At 36.7% G+C, this 18,042-nt stretch overlaps 1 protein-coding gene across 4 annotated transcripts in view; it reads right to left on the bottom strand.

Moving 5' to 3' along the window:
• Positions 1-18,042, bottom strand: part of LOC106159654 (ephrin type-B receptor 1-B) — a 106,843-nt gene that overhangs the window by 24,844 nt on the left and 63,957 nt on the right. The gene's annotated exons all lie outside the window — the stretch shown is intronic.

Below are 18,042 nucleotides of genomic sequence, written 5' to 3'. Positions count from 1 at the left end.
AAGGGAATATCATCTCAAAATAAGAAACTTTCAATACAAAATTATATAACTACCAAAGCAAAAATGGAAGCGTTAGTAGGTTCCAATACCTCAATTCCAACAATGCTTTAATTAACTTTAAAAAATCCCGTATTTAATCACTTTGACATTAACACCACAACCGGGAGCACTGGGAGAGAAAAATTGCTCCTACGAGTAAAAAATTCTCTCCTCAGAATGAAAAATCGCCCCTCGTTTCACGGCAAATGAGGCCTAATGATCAGAATTCATGACTTCATTTAGGCACTTAGGGAATCCAGGGTCTCCCCTGGGGCGGGGTGTTTGATGGCCCTGCTGGAGTGTATAACATTAAACTTGGCTGTGACTAAGTCAAAATCAATCAAATGGCAATCAATACATTTGACTCAGCTCCATCACATAAAGAATCACTTCTGGTGATTGATTATCCCGTAAGTTTGATGCTGAGATACTGATAACTATGTGTGTGCGTGCATGTACTCCCATGTGTGTGTGTGTATGTGCACAGTCATGCATGTGTGTGTTGTTGCGTGCTCTCACGCAATACCTGCATACATGAAAGTGTTCTTGTAAATGTGTATGCATTTGCTTCATAACTTCTTCTTCCACGACTGATCTTTCTCTTTTTTTCAAACAAATAAATTTCCCCAGAAAAACTAAGAGGAGGCTGCATCATTCTCTGATACTATCATTCTAAAAAGTCAACAAAAGCTTTAAATTGCTCTTCTTCTATTTCTGAAATGATTACAAAACGGGACCACATGGGGAGAGATGGAATTTTTGATTTTGCCCACATCTTGCGACTGCTAGCTTAGCGAGGCTAAAGTTCCCGACTTCCTAACACATTTTGGACAGATGAGTCTGCCAAAAGGCTGTGGGTGGAATTTCTTTTTAAAACAAAACTAGCAACTGCTGTTTCTGATAGTCTAAAATTTCTCATACTGAAATACTTTTAGGACAGCTGACATTTTAGAATTACAATAAAAACAAGTGTTTCTTTCTCTATCTTAACTTATTCAATCTTACTAAATGACTATGCAAAAAATATTAATTCAGTTTAAGAGCCTTGCACTTTTTTTTTTTTTTTTTTTTTTTTGCCATGAATTGAAACTACCAGCAACATCATAAGATCTTGGAGATTTGATACAGACAAACGCTGACAAATGAAAATTCCCAATCACAATGCAGACAAAATCCATTCTATGTCTGGTAATCCCATCTAATTTCTAGGCGACAAAGCAAATTGAGGATAGAAATCCCATGGAAAATTGGCCTTAGAAGATGAGCCAATTTGAAAGGCTACCAGACAACATGGCTGCCATTATGACAGAAGATTACGTCTGCCGCATTATAAAAAGCAGCAATGCATGCAACACGATGCCAAAGCCTGTCAGCAATCATGATTTTTACTCAGAATTCATTGTCACAAATGAACGATGAACTACGCCATTTTTTTTTCAGAAATTTTTCAATACATCACCCCATTATTCACAGACTTGTTATAAGGTTATGAGCACCAACAGCTGAAAACTTAGCAATCCAAAAAATAGACACGGATTATTAGAGATTAACTGATGGACATCAGCAACTGCTACGTGTCTATAAAATTAATGAACCATTCCATCTCCTCCTCTATTTACCACAAATATCATTCCTCCACGCAGAAAAAAATTCGAAGAAAGAAAAAAATATCTACGTTATCTAAGAAGTTTTTAGTGCTCTCCCCTGTGGCCAATTTCCAGAAAGAATTCAACCCCTGACCATCAGTCAATTTCTTCCAATTTCAGCAGACGTCTGACATTGCCAGCAGACGGCAGATATTGGAAGCAGACGACACTTGGGGGAACACCTTCACAATGCCAAGTAACCAGAACACCCCAGTGCAAATTCAGTTCCTTCATTTCAATCTTTACAGGGAGCTACTGTTAAAATTCTATTTTATTGATCAATGAGTGTTCTAGTTTGGACAGGAGTTACCTCCTGATTCTGATTCACAATCATATGGTTTGTAATAATTAAACATAGTTAATGAATTAATTCTCAAATTGGTATGTAAATTATAAACAGCATAACTTCAATAAATTTAGCATTTATGAAGGTGCTAAAGCTTCCAGGAGAAAAAAACTGAGCTAGATATGTTTCAAATATTGTTATTCATCTCTGTATTCTGCAATTACATAAAATTCCAAGAATGGAAGACTTTTTTATTTTCAAACATTCAGCTTATATTATGATTATCTCAGGCAAATCATTTCTCAGTCTGTGTACAACACTGGAATGTATTCCCTTGTCTCTATGCACAGCTAGAATCCACAGGAGCGAGAGAGAATCCCAACTTCAGCTTGGAGCTCCAGCTGGTTTCCATGGCAACTTGAACTAAGAGAAAGAGCAAGGGGGCAGCAGAGGGTGAAGACTGGCTGGGTTCTGGTCTATCTCGTAATGACATGCCGTCAAAATAAAACCTGGTCATATTAGCTGGCTCCGTCACTCAGGAAAACATAGGGTCAAGTACTTAAAGAGTGGGGCATATTCGTAGAGATGACAGCTGTGACTGGCACGATTTCTTCTAGTTTGATGTATTTGCCGTTCTTGCTTTTCTTTTTTATTTCTCTACAAATTAATGACATCGTAAAAGATGGATTAACCTTGCCATAACATTGTCATCCCTAAAAAGTTTTTTGGCAACTCTGACTCCTGAGTTTGAATGGAGAGAGAAAGAAAGATTGAGTGATTCCTGTCGAAAGAAAGCCAGAAGCACACCAGAGTGAAATTAGGTAGTAAAAGTCCTTCAACTGTCTTACGAACCTCAAACCTCATTCTTCAGATTTTCTTGAATCAAACCAATACGCCAAAAGCCAGCATTGTACATTTACTTACAAGCAACTGTCTAGACACACAGCATACTGTTTATCTTATAAACTTTCACGGAATATTAGCTCAGTTGGTGATTAGATACAGCCACCAAACCGCAGCTGTAAGTTGTTGGAAACTTGGGGAGAAAAACTTGGTGAGCAGAGAGAAATAGCCTACAAGCTACTCACTGCGCTTATTTATTTTTTCAAAACAAGGGCTCAGCGGGTGTGAAAAAATCTCACCGTGTCAATTTTCCTGAATGCAATATATAGTTCACGAAGAATACAAATGAGTGACCAGCCTCTTTCTTGTGTTTGTTTATTTGAAAACTGATTCTGACATGTTGAGAAGGATTGGATTTTTACAGATCATGTTTGTGTATTCCTTTTCTCCTGGGTGCTGCCATTTTGTGGAGTGGCCATCTCGTGTTTCGCTCAGAAAGAGGGTTTCGGCTTGTTAATGTGCATTACAGACTTGTACAGATGCACATTTCACTTGATCTATGCTTCTGTTTGTTACAGTCATACATGTCCATGTTCGGGGCAAAAATCCCAAAAACACTAAGGCAGTGTTGTGGATACCAAAATGTTCCACATATCAATACATGATTCCGGACATTGTTCTATGATATAAAGGACCAGTTATATGGATTTTTACTACTATTAAAGGATATGTTTGCATGAGTAAACTACAAGATGACTCTCCTTGTTCTGGTTTCCCTAATGTTCTCTGAGGAAAATCTTTTTGGCCATTTGTTTGAAAAATCATCCCCAAGAATACCAATAAAATTTCAGATATGGCTCTTAGCAATGGACACACTCAAGAGTGACAGCCTATTTGAGGATAGATTGTTGTATTCTGTGGCCAGTTAAAACTGTAGCCTCCTAACTTTTAATGTGCTACTTAAGAAGTTGTAGCTTATGTTTTATTTCGTCCTTTTGTGATTTTTGGAGTTTGGCCAGTTTGCTAAAAGATTGATTCTTAATTGCACATGCTTAAATAACAAAATGGAGCATCTGGCTTTCATTGCAATAAAAACAATTGGATTTTTTGAACTTCTGGTAGCTTTCAGTTCCAAAAATAGTTCTTCATACAGGTGATAAATTTATCATCTAAATAGAGTTTCACATTTGGAAAGCGTTTCAATTTTTTTTCCATTGACAACATATCAAACTACAGTCAACCAATTGTTTTGGTTCCAACAGTCTCATTTTATTATTGAAGCTTTTATAGCAAAATACCTCTCTTGATTTTTTCAAACAACCATCTCAAAAAGGTCAATTCTTTTCCACTCTCCCATAACAAAAATTTTAACAACAATGACCACTATGACCACAATGGTCAAATTCAATATCACCTGCAGCAGGGGGGAGGCCAATGGAACAGCCTAGAGGTCAATTCAATAGTTATAACAACTCTCTTTCCACCTGTTGGCAAATTGTTTCATTTCTTTCTCCTCTCCTGGGGATGAAACGGTTTCCAATAGCTGTTTTTACTATTAACAATGGCACAGATTCCTTAGAAACACCATAAGGATGGAAATTTCTGTAATTACCCAAAGGTAGGGTATGGTTCATTGGTTGATGTTTCAGTTGCACTTGTATAAACATTTCTACTTTATTTTTTTACAAAAAAAATCTGAAACTGAGAACCTACTACCTATTCTTTCGTGTTTGTCTCCACCAGTGTAGAGTACTTTAAAAGTGAAATAAGGAATTTGCTTTAAGGAAGACCCATCTATTGTACTTTTTCCAATTACTTCAAATTTAATTCATGGACAATGTATCTAAAAACCAGCAACTTACAAATTATAGCAATATATTGCAATACAACCTCATTAACTTTTACAAAATAAATTATCGAACAGGGAAAAATGAGAATGTTAAAGACAACAGCTTACAAACAGCAAATTCAAAGGGCAAAAGGTTGACTGAAGGAAAAAAAAAAACAGCCAAAAAATACTGAATCTCTTTCTATTTATTGCCTTTGTTACATGTCTAATGTTGCCCAGGAGAAAAGAAAAAGTGTGGCTGTCAGTTTGCCTGGCTCCATAACCGCATCTAGGAATAAATAAACCCCATAACACATGAGGACTTTCCCAAGATGACACACTCTGTCTCTTATGTGGTCTCGTCCAGACTCATCAAGTTGACTAAAAAAAGTGGCTTTTGATTGGTCTCTCGCATGCAATAGGTCAATAAGGCTAGGAAGTAGCGCCATCGTTTCATGAAGTCAATGACAGAAGCGTGGCTTTATCAGAGCCTCCAATAGCATCTGCGACAAACAAATTAGAGACAAATCAACTGAGAAAATATTGAATCCCTTTATGAATTGTCTCTAACATTAGGGCAAAGGGGAATTATTATTACTGATTATATTAATCTTTTTGTCTTACTTTAATATCAAACTTGATAAACGTGTTTGTAGTTAGTGTGCTATTACTCTTGCCATTGGGTAAATAACCTTTTCCTTTGAAGTTAACCACGTTTGCCATACATATTTTTTTTTCTTTTTTTATGGCTCACTTTTATGTCTGGGAATTATCTGTCATGGTTTTTAGTACCATATTCCACCTCACACCTCAACCGAAAAGATACCCATTGTGCACCTTGATTTAGTGGCAATAAAACAATATGCAGTGGCAGTTCACAGTGAAATACTGCAATTTACAATAAAATATCTCCCTGTTATAGAAAAAGCAGAATATTGCTCACTACCTTCGTCGCTGTGGTTCGTGGCACATGAATGAACATCCATTACTGCCTCTCAAAGCCACCCAAGCGCAAGAAGGTTCAGCTTTAGAGTGCATGTTTAATCTCTACTGATGAAGGCAAATTTGTTGATGGGTGACGTATTTATCAAATGTTGTGTCAGGGACTGGATGTGACGGCCATCTTTATGGATGGAGAGACAGGGGTCATCAGGGTCAGACAGAGGCCCCATTCAGAATAGGGGACTAACTAGTCCAAGGGTCAAATATGGCCGACCCACTTAAATACTTCCCCACGGGATACCTATTCAGTGTCTATTTGCGGATTAGAAGGCAAGCTTTGTAGTGGATGGCCATATTTGGCCAATGGCCTAGTTAGTCCCCTATTCTGAATGCTCCGTTAGAATTTAAGGCAGGCTAAGGGACATGGTTGTTTAATTCTGAAAGTTCTCCTCTCTATAGGGTTGTTCTTAAAAGTTATACGTTTAAACTACAGAAAAAAAGTGCAAATTTCTTTCTCTGCCAACTTTCTTTCAGCGATGATTGAAAGTGTATTAACCAATAACAAGTGAACTTAGAACTTCACGAGGCTTCTTGAAATCACCTAGACAAGAAGTACGAAGAAGAGTGTTTCCATTTCATCAAAACTCCCATAACGGTGAAAACTAAGACGCAAATTGAGAGCATGTCTTAAGTGACAAGCTAGACCTCCAAAGCTGAAACTTTTGTCGTTGAAATGTGTGGGATTTTAAAAAGAGAACAGCAATTGAATAAAGACTTTTTTTTTTCAGATCAGATGTACTGATACGCCAACCCGAGTTATTACCAGGTGTGACCCTACAACTACCTTTGCTCCTAACACGTAGACGCAAGAATTAAATCCAGCATTCCCTTGCTCACCCTGCTGTTTTATGATACTTCCTATTCAAATTGTGAATCATTTTAGATAAAGGTAACATGCAAGATGCTTGTTCTGTGTCTGGGATGACCCGAGATGGTCCGGATAGCTACCGTGGCGAAGGGGAAGTGTTGGGACTTCAAAATATGGGACGTCTGTTTTTCATTTTCATTTTCCAAAAAATACCTTTTATCTTGAGAGCTGACCTAGACACCCCACTGGGATTTGATGAAGTTTACAAGTATCTTGCTTTTAAAATTCATTGTATTTTTTTTTCTGAACTTTTTCTCTAATGTAAAGGATACATCTTTCCTTCTTCATTCAAGTCAAATGATCTCATGAAATTAAAATATCAGTATCTCCGAAAATTTCATTCCCCACCAACACATTTACTTAGCCATATGCCGACTTATACTTTGGACATAAAAAATATAAATTAATTATTTAAAAAGCCTTTCCCCTTTCTCAAATTTTGACAGAGATCTCAAGACAGCCATGATTTATACCCAAGTAAAACAAGACCCATCGATGATTTGTGATCTCCCGTGCTAAAACATGGTAGTCATCCTGGTACTATCAGTATCATCTTCCTTTTGCTGACCCCATATGGACCACTAACTGTCACCTGAACCCTTAATGCAGGGGAAACACAATCCTTCCAGTTGACTTTTATGTGGGGTAGTCCCATCACTGGTGTTAATAATTCGATGATGGGTAATAAATAATCGACACACACATGAAAACTCTGCAAGCTGGAGGGGATATCTTTTTTTTTTTTTTTTTTTTTTTTTTTTTTTTTTGTCTTTGGTTGATTCAGGGTTTAATTTCTACTGTGTATTGTGAGCACCTGGAAGTAAGGCCATTTTGATCTGATTGTTTCTTTTATTTTATTTTTACAGCCCTCTGTAAGTGCGTATAATACTTATTTCTCCGAGAAAACTGGTGTGTGACAACGGCCAACATGAGAAGATATACTAAGAAATATTCTCATCAATAATGAACAAAATGCAAGATTCTTGATGCAAAAACATTTAAACACATTTTAAGACATTTTAAAATGGTTTCTTCCATTCCAAACAAATTCAGTAATTTCAAACTTCTATTTCCATTTTTGGCGGCATTAAAAGACCTCAAATGTTTTCCTTCACAAAACCAAATAAGATACCAAATAAGAATCTCTGCCGAAGATATCCATCCTAATATACTTTACAGTAATTTTTCACTTCTGACTGTTGTTCCTAGGTCCGAGACCGGCATGTTTTTTTCGGGGTCAGTGAACAAATCACATATGAGATGATCACATGTGCTTTAGAGTATTATGTTTTTGAAACGGATTCTATTAGAGGTTGGGGAGCAATTGACAAATGAGACATTTCATGTGACAGACGATCCGTCTGTTGTTGTGAGTCTGAAAATTAAAACTTTTGTTCTTTTCTGCAACTTGGTGAATTTATTTCTCACATTTCTACTTCATTTTTTTTTTCTTTAGGTACTACAGAGTTGTCCTATACAATCCTATATCTTTATTGGTAGTGCTTATTTTTGATTAACCTGAGAAGCTTATTGTTCATGAATAATAAAATCCTCCGACATTTTGAAAGTTTCAAGCTGTACCTTTCTTTTTCATTAAAAAAAATTCAATTTAACATTTTAACAACTTTTAACATGCATGTTATTTCTCAAAATGAATACACTGGGTTTTTATACACATTTCATATAATGGGAATGAATGCATGCCTCCTCCCAGCCCGCACATAATATTTATTTCACTTCAGTAATGACTTGCAATAATGTATTTAGAAATGCTGCTGAAAGGACACGTAAATTCACCATTTACATAATTTCATGTCACTATTTTTTCTTTGTCATCGCTCTTAAAGGCACTACTGAAAATAACGACACAGAAACATTTGGAATGCTTCACTACTGTGTGTGAGGAGAAAAATGCAATTGAAAGAAACAAATCATTAATTCTGCAAAAGACAAAAAAAAATCAGACGTCTTCTTTTGTGGACACTCATTTCAATCTCCTGATATTGGCGAGCTCATCTTTTTTTTGCTTGACAAGAGGCGACAGACCATGTGAAGTTTCCGGGACGACCCAGGAATCCGGGACAGTTCACAGGAGATAAGACGCAACTTAAAATCCCTTCATGCCTTATCAAACAACAACCATGTTGCAATTTTAAGATCCCGAAGTGTCGGAATGTGACTCAAACCATCTATACCTTAGTTTTTATTCTATGGAAGGAGACATTTCTAAACAGAGACACCTTTTTTGCTTTTAATCTAGTATCAAATGAGCTGGCAAAAAAGGATTTTTTTCTCACCCTCTTCAGAAAAACAAGTCTTGTTTAAAACAAAGTTTTGAATAATTGCTTAAATGTTTTCATAATCAACATTCGCAATATGACATGGATACATAGACTAGAGAGCAACAAGTCCAGAATACCTCATGGCTTAAAATCGTCAACTATGCTTCTCCTTTGTCGACCTTTCCCCTATCTCCATGAAAATCTATCTTACCAAATCGGCCTTGCCAAGGAAATCACTTTGCAACACAAGATCGCCAAAATAATGGCTACAATTCTGTGGACATTTCCAAAATTAACCAGTGAGGTGGGACATGGGGAGCTATATTGAACAAACAAAACAAGCTCTCAATCCATCCCCAATCTCTCGAAACCTTACTCGTGGGCATTGTATTTCGCTGACAAATTACAATTCTTTATGAAAGGAAATTGCTTCCTATGCACAAGCAATGGGATAAAAGAAATTTGCCGCTCTAAAAAATCCTCCTTCCAAGTCACCTATTGTCTGATTCGATTTAGATTACAAGGATCGAGCCTATAGATTGTTCAGCATTTTTCGGTAGAATTTCAAGAAGTTTTTTCAGGGACTGATGTGGTATGGCAGGGTGATGCGAGATTCTTATCGAATATTGTCGGCAGATAAGAAGTTGTTTGTGATGAAAGCGTGCCTATGAGTCATCTCATGCAAGTTTTTTTTTTTTAAGTTTGGGAAAGAAAAATATGGCAGTCGACCAATGGAGCAGGCAATGTAGAGTAAAAGTAACGTTTTTATAATAAGACAATGAAGCCAAAAAAATAAAAACATGCCTCTTTCAATGTCCTCATTTTCCAAAGAAAAAACTACAAATTACTTTTCCTTCCCTTGTTTTTTTTTTCTGAATCTCTCTTACCATTGTATTATATGAAAACATATACATGGATTTCCACAACCTGGCAAAGCCATCACTTACAAATAATGAATACGCAACCAGACTAATTTCGACCTGAACATTAGACACAACATCGCTCCATATTCCCTTTCTCGTGTAGACCTAAACCAAAGAGCAATCAACACGGAGGCTTGTTACCAACACAATCTATATAAATTCCAATCCCTGTGCTTGATTACATGGAAGAGACATGAAAAACCACTCATGTAATGGAAAAGGGTTCTCTGTCGAGGTCAGGGACAGCTTCCATCATTGCTGACAAGGATGCTGCAGATGGCACTGAACAATTACTTTTAAATCCTGTAGAATAGATAAAATATGGTAACTGACATAATGTAAAAGCAGTCTTTTTTTCAATACCCTAAAAACTTGAAAACATTTCTGAGAGTCCCAATTTGTTATATTCTCAAACCCTACATTTCTTGTTCGTGCTATGATATAGTTTTCCTTGAAAATCTAACGAGACCATAATAAGTTCCTAATTTTTTCAGGTCATCAGTTTCTATCACAATTTCCTTACAGTGAATTCAGTATTCCTCTCTATATGATTTTGTTTTCTTTACACTGCCAACAGCTTTTAGACCAGAGATGCACCGAAGCAAAAATAGAAGACATGATAAAGCAATCAAAATTGGAAATGACATTCCCGCAATTTGATTGGCTTTGATTCAACCATATACCAAATCCTTTCATTTCCCACTCAGGATTTTTTTCCTACAGAAAACATGTAATTATAACTAATAGGAAATTCCTCTGCTTGCAGAAGCCTGTTGAAATACCCAGGATTATAAATAACACCAATCCTTTTTAAAAGTTCAGTTTCTTTTTTTCAATATCATCTTGTTGTTGCCACTCCAATTAATTCCACACTTTTTCCCAGTTATCAAAATGGGATTTTAAGTTTAATAGGCAGGGGCAATTTGTGAGAAATTATCTTTTTTTATACTAGTCTAAGGGTTTGGGCAAATATTTTTTCACTCACAAATTGGCTATCATCTAAAAGTGCCACCAGCTGCAAGGCTAACTGCACAACCTACGAGAGTACTCGAAATCCCACTTGATATTGATATTTAATAACTCAACCATAATATGCAAGTGCTTGTAGCTTTTAATTATTCATGTATTGAATGTTTGTAAAATTTGATATTGGATTTTCCATATGTGATTGGTTTGGAGAAAAACACGGGAAGCTCCTGTAGCTATTTGCACTTGTTGGTATATAGCATAATGAAGGCTGTGATCAAACAAATCTTAGATTATTGAACTCATAAGTGGTAGGATATAAATATATAAAACAATATAGCCAATAACAACAACATTAATCACTGGTCCCTTACTTCAAATATATGTTATTTGAACACCTTCCTTATTTGGGTATCAGGTAAGAAGTGTTGATCCCTTCCATAGCCCTTTTGGGTTTCTATCAAACACCCTGGGACTTTCTTCCATGTTGAATAAACAGTGGATTGATGAAGACAATAGTTTGGGTGTTAAGTTATGTTATTCTGATGCATAAACTGGTAATGAAATATAAGTAAGGGAGCCAGGCTTTCAGTTTTTAATCCCCATGTTAATCCCCTGTGTATAATTTGGGGATTGTTAACTTGATCTTACATGGAATTCATGCATGTACCATACTATGAAAAATCAGAAGCAGAATAATGCATATCAACAGAAAGGCACACCTTGAACAATCAGGGAAATTACAAATTCACTCAAGGTATAATGACAAGCTTATATGAAGTTCATGCGAGACAAAGAGGAAGAATAAACATGCATAAAAACCAATCACCCCGATCTCCTTTTATAATTAGAGAAATGAGAAGTATTCAGCAGTTGTTTTCCCAAACTTATTACGCGTTATTATGAGTTATTGAAAAACAACAAGAAGCTAATAAGTGCTATTATCAAGCAAACTGCATACCTTTCCTTATTAGGGAGATTCAATTATGCTTTCACTGACATAAAAGAAATCATTATTACAAGAAAATGACAGCAAAACCCAAGTAAACCAATCAACGATTTTTAAACCCAGTACCATAAGCAATGACCATATTTGTACGGAACAACTCAACTGGGACACTTCTTCTAACTTAATTACATAGTTCACATAACATAGAGAAGAAAGAAAACTTTAAAAAGAATTTCCCTTAATATCAATGCCCTTGCAAACAGAAAGTCTGGTTCTGCCTTCTCCTTTATTGAGCAAGAAGAAGCAGTCTATTTACAGAGAAGCCATTGCGGCGGTTTTCAAGGTGTCTGAAGCACTAACAGCACTGGCTGCCTAATATAATGAAAACCTAAATAAGCCCAGGTACCTGGGTTATAAGACTGTTTGCTGTTCAGCTTACCAGGACATTAAGTTCAATAATGTCCTAAACTGTTCTAAAACAGCCATGTTATGCAAACAATCTCTTCATCACATTGCAAAGTTTTGTCACAAGATTGCCTTCAACTTTTTTCACTTTCATTACTATTTTTGTAAATTGGCAGTTAGGGGTAGGGGAGAAAAAGTATGAGAAAGAAACGAATTATCTTTGCCATCGGCATAATGATCTGTTATTTTGAGACTGTATTTTTTAAACCATAATTTGTCCATCAGTGCAAAAACTTTCCGCCGAGAGATCACTTTTTTAGGTGATTAAATCAAAGATCTGCGTAATCTTGGCCTTTGGCTTAAAGATCTTTTGCTTTAAGATTACAACTTTTTTGGCATAACAAGCAAAATGGACCCAAAAATCTCCCACCTGGAGACCAATAATTCATGGCATAGACAAAAACGTTGTAATCTCCCCCCATCAGCAACAAATTAAGTACCCAAAGATTATCACTTTCGTTTAAAAAGAAGAGAGAAACAATATAATCTGACAGATCGGCTACAAATCAGTAACTGGGAGATTGATTTTAGATGGAAGGAAATGAAAAAGGAAAACAATCAGCAGATGGAAACTTGTGATTGTTAATAATTCCTTCACAAAAGGCGAGCTTGACAAGCAATTATTAAGGTGCAGAACTTAATGTGAAGTAAATACCAGAAAGAGCTCTGCTGCTGTGACAGCGATAGGATAAAACGAAAATGATTTTTTTTTTTCATCATTGCTGAAAGACCAGCAATATTGGTAACAGCAGCCCTCAAAGATGACAGAAAGAAAGCAGCCATCACGAGGAATTCACCATGATAACACTGGCTTTTACTTGGCGATAATTGCACTGCAGTCATTTAAAACAAGTAAATCTGTGGTTCCGCTGCAAGAAAAAGCCAGCTACGCCCTATTAAAACACTGATCCAGACACACGGTACTAAGATGGATGGTACGTTCCTGTCACGAGAAAATTCATCACAATTTTCAAAAATATGACCTACAGCCATTTATGACCATCAACTTCTCCATTGCAAAACATTTTTCTACCAAAAAAAGTGACATGTCCAGTCCATGGCACCAGTTTCCAATATGGTTGACAAGCCAAGTGAATCAATAAGAGAGGAAAAAAACATCTTCATTATCTATCCATAATCCAAGACCCCAGTGTTAGAAGACCCTCCCCTCCATAAGGATAACACCACCATCATCATAAATATCCATAACCAGCCCCCATGGCCTGAGCTGATGTTCCCCAAACCCGTATACAGATTACAATAATGAAACACAGGAACTACTAGTTTAAATGTTGTTATCGGTTGTAAAAGACTGTCATTAATCTCAGAGTGTAGACCGATATATTAAGAACCTCTGTCCAGATGATAAGGTATACTTGGTGACAGTGAATGAAGACCCATGTAGGAGACAGTCTGCCCCTCCCATTTTTTTTTATTTTTGGAAAGCATGAAAGCATTTTTTAAGCCATTGGAGAGAGCAACGCTGGGTTAATGGACAGTTCTGTCTCGGATGAAAAAGAACTTGTCTCTTCCTTTTAATTTATTTTCCTTAATTTAATTCTTAACTTGTGGCCATGTCATTTACATGTCTCATTATCAAAAATATCTTCGTTTTGGCTTTGCAGCTTGCTGTTATTGAACAAAAGTTACACAGGAATTAATAGAGATGTATTCTGACATCTTGAAATATGAGAAACAAGAAGCAACCCATAACAAGATGACAGAACGAAAACATACGTGTAACGACAGACAATCTGAATGTAATCACACGCCACAAATTGTTGCAAAAACATCTCAGTCTTGTAATCACATCAATAACATCATTATATTCAAACAGTTAACACTGATATCTTTCTTCTGAAAAAAAAATCACTATAAAGTCAGACGTCCAAATTGGATCCCCTGTGTAACTATGCATTATGGCAGACTTTGTGAATGGAATCAAAGGCTAGAAACCTAACAAAAACAATTTCACGGTCTTGTCTGACTGCACTCCAGCAATTTTCCATTGAAAATGCGATGGGTGTGAGGTAATAATACAGTGGGGGTTCCTTAATGATAGGGTTTACCTGAGTAATAGGGTGATGTCACAGCAGGTAAAAATGTGCTATCTGATTAAGTCCCCCACTGGCGTTTCGCATGGGTGGTGTTACAGGGTGAAATTTTTTAACAAGAAGCTTGCATAACTCAGTTTAATAGCCCCTTTTGACTTAACTTCTTCCCTTTTCAATTAACATGGCTGGCAATGCAGAACAAGGTTGTTGAAGAGATAGCATTGTGTCAGACTGTTAAATACCAGTTCTGCCATGAAAGTACAACTTGTCTTAATTACTCCGACTTGTCACATTAATTCTGAGCACACATTTTCACCTGTTTACAAGGATGGATGAAGTCACTTGCTTGATAAGATTATGTCATCCACAGGTAAAATGTGTTGTTATTAACATGGCATCCTGTTTACCTCAATTAACTAATTTCAGGTAGGTTGCAATGTGATAGGAATTCTTTGGTCGAGAGAGAGAGAGAGAGAGAGAGAGATGGAAAGTTCATACAATTTCTACTTCATAAATGGGAGAGGGGACGTGTTAAACACCTTAGTTCCCAGAAATCCTTACTGATGACACAACCTACTGCAAAACTTCAATACTAGATCAATGAGTACATGTTTAATATACCGGCAACAATTTGTGCATTCACACACTGCCCTTACCCCAAGAATTAATTCTGTTCTCTTATCAGACATTGTCAGGGGGGAAAACCATCAACCGTTTTACAATGGGATAGCAAATATCCGACCAAACCATGAAATTAATGAGTCTTAACGAGGAGATGGAATCTGATTAATCACTTTGTTAATTGAGGTCAGTTAGCTGTGCGGCCAGTTGGTCACTCGTACTAGTGGGAGTTAGTCAGCTTCCTGGGTATTGAATTATTTGAGATTTGACCATGCGGTCATTGTGTATTGTTATGCTGAATGAGATAATAGATTATGCCAAGGCATTTGAATCCTTCTGAGTCATCATCAAGTTTCAATGGTATAATTCATGTGTTTGACTTTATACTACAATTCCAAATGCTTTTCTACAGTTAAACCATTTACTTATGTACATTTCTTTAATCTCAGCAAATATTCATATTTTTTACTTAAACATTTTTGCGATGGATGCCATTTTCTTACTTAAGGAAAAGCCAAAAACATTAATCATTTAGAAAAATCCATCTCAAGACAACCAAAGAAGTCTAGCCATAATTGTGAATGACTTTGGTTCAATCCAATAACAAGTCCCTATGTGTAAACCTGCCTAAGTCTCTCTCCATACCTGACCTTCCATACTGTAATTACCCTGTGAAAATCACCCAGTATTAAGTGTAATCCAGAAGTCTGTGTTATGTCATGTCCAGGCTGTGGATAAGATAATTAGGACACAAGACACTAATTAACTGAGAAGTCATACAGGCAGGTGCTTGGGGAGGTGTGATATGTGCTTTGTATTAGCTACCTGTGTGAATGTTACAAGGTTTGTGTGTGTGTGTGTGTGTGTGTGTGTGCATCCACTTGGTATGACAGGCACAGAAGAAACAGTGGCACCACTCTTGGCTTGGACTCACATTTAAATACAACCTAAACTATGTTGCCTAGCAACCAGACAGAGGCAGGCTGGGGTCCAGTAGCAGCAAAAATTAAGATTGGCTTGCCTTTGGGTGACTGGGGAAGAAAATTTATGCCGTCAAGCCAGGTGAGATGACTGGGTCTGATGCTGCTACTACTGCTGCTGTGAAGATAACATCTATGCAAAAATTACAGAGCAGAGGTGGTCTGAACTTTTCTCTCAGGATGTAAGATATATTGATGTGAATAGACACAAAGAGCTTTTGACAGCATGGTTTTGATAAATTGGCAATTCGATGACCCTAAAATCCTGGTTGAAGATTATTTTTTTGAAGTTTTGATTTTTCAAAAAATTTCAAACATATTTTAGTTCTTACCCACAATGTATGAGTGAAAATTAAAATGGAGCCTTTAATGATAATCCATGTATTGCTCTCTTTATGTATTCTTTCTCTTGGTGCAATATCTACTTCATCCACCACAAATCTGAGAAAATTTAATAAAATCAGATCTTCTGATAAAGACCTTGTCAACCTCTCAGTGGACAATCTTAAATGTCAACCGACACCACGGACTTCCTGAATGCCACAACAACAATTTCCTCTTCAAAATTTGTCAACTGTAATTTGCCGCAGAGAAAGATATGGGGAAAAAAATTGATGGAAGACTTTTTAATAGTCTTTGTGTTCCGAGCTGGTAGTCTTGTATCTGCTGCATACACATTGTTTTCCAAGTCTCCCGCCCTCAGGGGTTACAAATTCTGAATCATCCAGAGATTTATGAGGCTTATTTTCCACCTTGGTATCTTTATTGGCCTTTTCTTTTTGTCTTTTTTTTCTAACAGAAAAGATTTGCAACAACACCATCATGCATTTTATATAACTTTTTCCTAACAAAATGAAACATGCTTACATAACAAAAGACATTCCAATCTTACAGCATCACTTTTTTATTATTGTTATTTTTTATCATTATTGAATTGCCTTCAAGTTATTACGACTCCTGCACTAACAAAATCAATTCGGGAGGCCTCAGAAGTCATTTGTTAGGGTTTCTCTCTCTTTGTAGGTGGACTATCTAATAGAGTTTTATTTTCAAAGGCACTTTATTCTTCTTCAACTCTGCTTCTTGTCTCGATCTCTTTGAAGTCCCCGATCACAGTCCCCGTGTCTTTTAAGCCCTGGTAATCGCTCATAATGAAAGTGTTGTGTTTATGGATCGCTTTACAAATAAGGACACTGGGCTTTTATAGACAGGGTTTGGAAGATGGCACACTTTGTCCAAGGACAGTAGAACATGATATTCCAAGTCAGCTGAGGGAACAAAGGGGTCTTTAATATCTTGGTACGATTATGGGAAAAAGTTACATGCTGGTCCAGATGCTCCGAAATACGATATAAGGGGACACTAAATGGAATTGGTTGGACCTCAAGATGCTCAATTTTCAGCTTATCTGTTGAATCAAAGATGTATTATAGTAGAAATAATATGGGTGGTATTTAACAGTGGTTAAGGATGTAAACATTTTCAAAGATGCTGGAATAGCAATGAAATAATCAATATACACACCAATAACTAAACGCTATATCAACAATTTTCTTGTCTTTTTTTTTTTTTTAAGAACTAAACACCAACGATGTCAGATTTAACTGGTCATAATTATAATCATTCAATCTACTTCTTATTAGGTTTATTTCTAGAATTGTGGGACAATTAACAGGGTTATAATCATGATCCCAAGGTTTACTTCTTCTTCCATCCTCAAGCATGGCTTACACTGGGACACAATCATACCTGGTCAGTTACTAAGGACTATATGGGCAGTCATAATTGTCACCATAAGGAAATGTCACCTACTGATTGAGACTGTTTGATGACAAGAAAATACCCTGTCCCCTGGTGTGAAATGTTCCTATGGCCATCTGTGGGTCTCGAATGATTATTAGTTTCAGATTGAGAAAAACGATGGATTCTGGACATTGAGAAGGAGGCCAATGAACTGATCATAAACAGAGGACTTAAAATGTGGAAGTCCCTATATGCACACATGTGCATGTGCATTCCTGTGCACACATACAATCGTAGATCTCTAAACGAGCATGCAGTCTTCACATGACAGCCTATTAACGATTCACACAGTGAAGGGTGAAAAAAAATTCAAATCCGATTTTTGTTGGTCTATTATCCAATTTATATGCTTCACGCAATGACCACAGCTGGACAGCTTACTGACCACCTGACCATGACAAATTACTTCTAGCCTGTTACACAACAGCCCAGTCCCACAAATTTTTGGACTCCCTCACCCAAGCGAATATGACACATTAAAACAAGA

This window comes from Lingula anatina, chromosome 9 (genome assembly GCF_051362555.1).
Source record: "Lingula anatina isolate TDL-2025a chromosome 9, LinAna3.0, whole genome shotgun sequence".
Taxonomy (NCBI): Eukaryota; Metazoa; Brachiopoda; class Lingulata; order Lingulida; family Lingulidae; genus Lingula; species Lingula anatina.
Note: the sequence above shows the minus strand (reverse complement) of the source record. Positions and strands in the feature narration are given on the sequence as shown.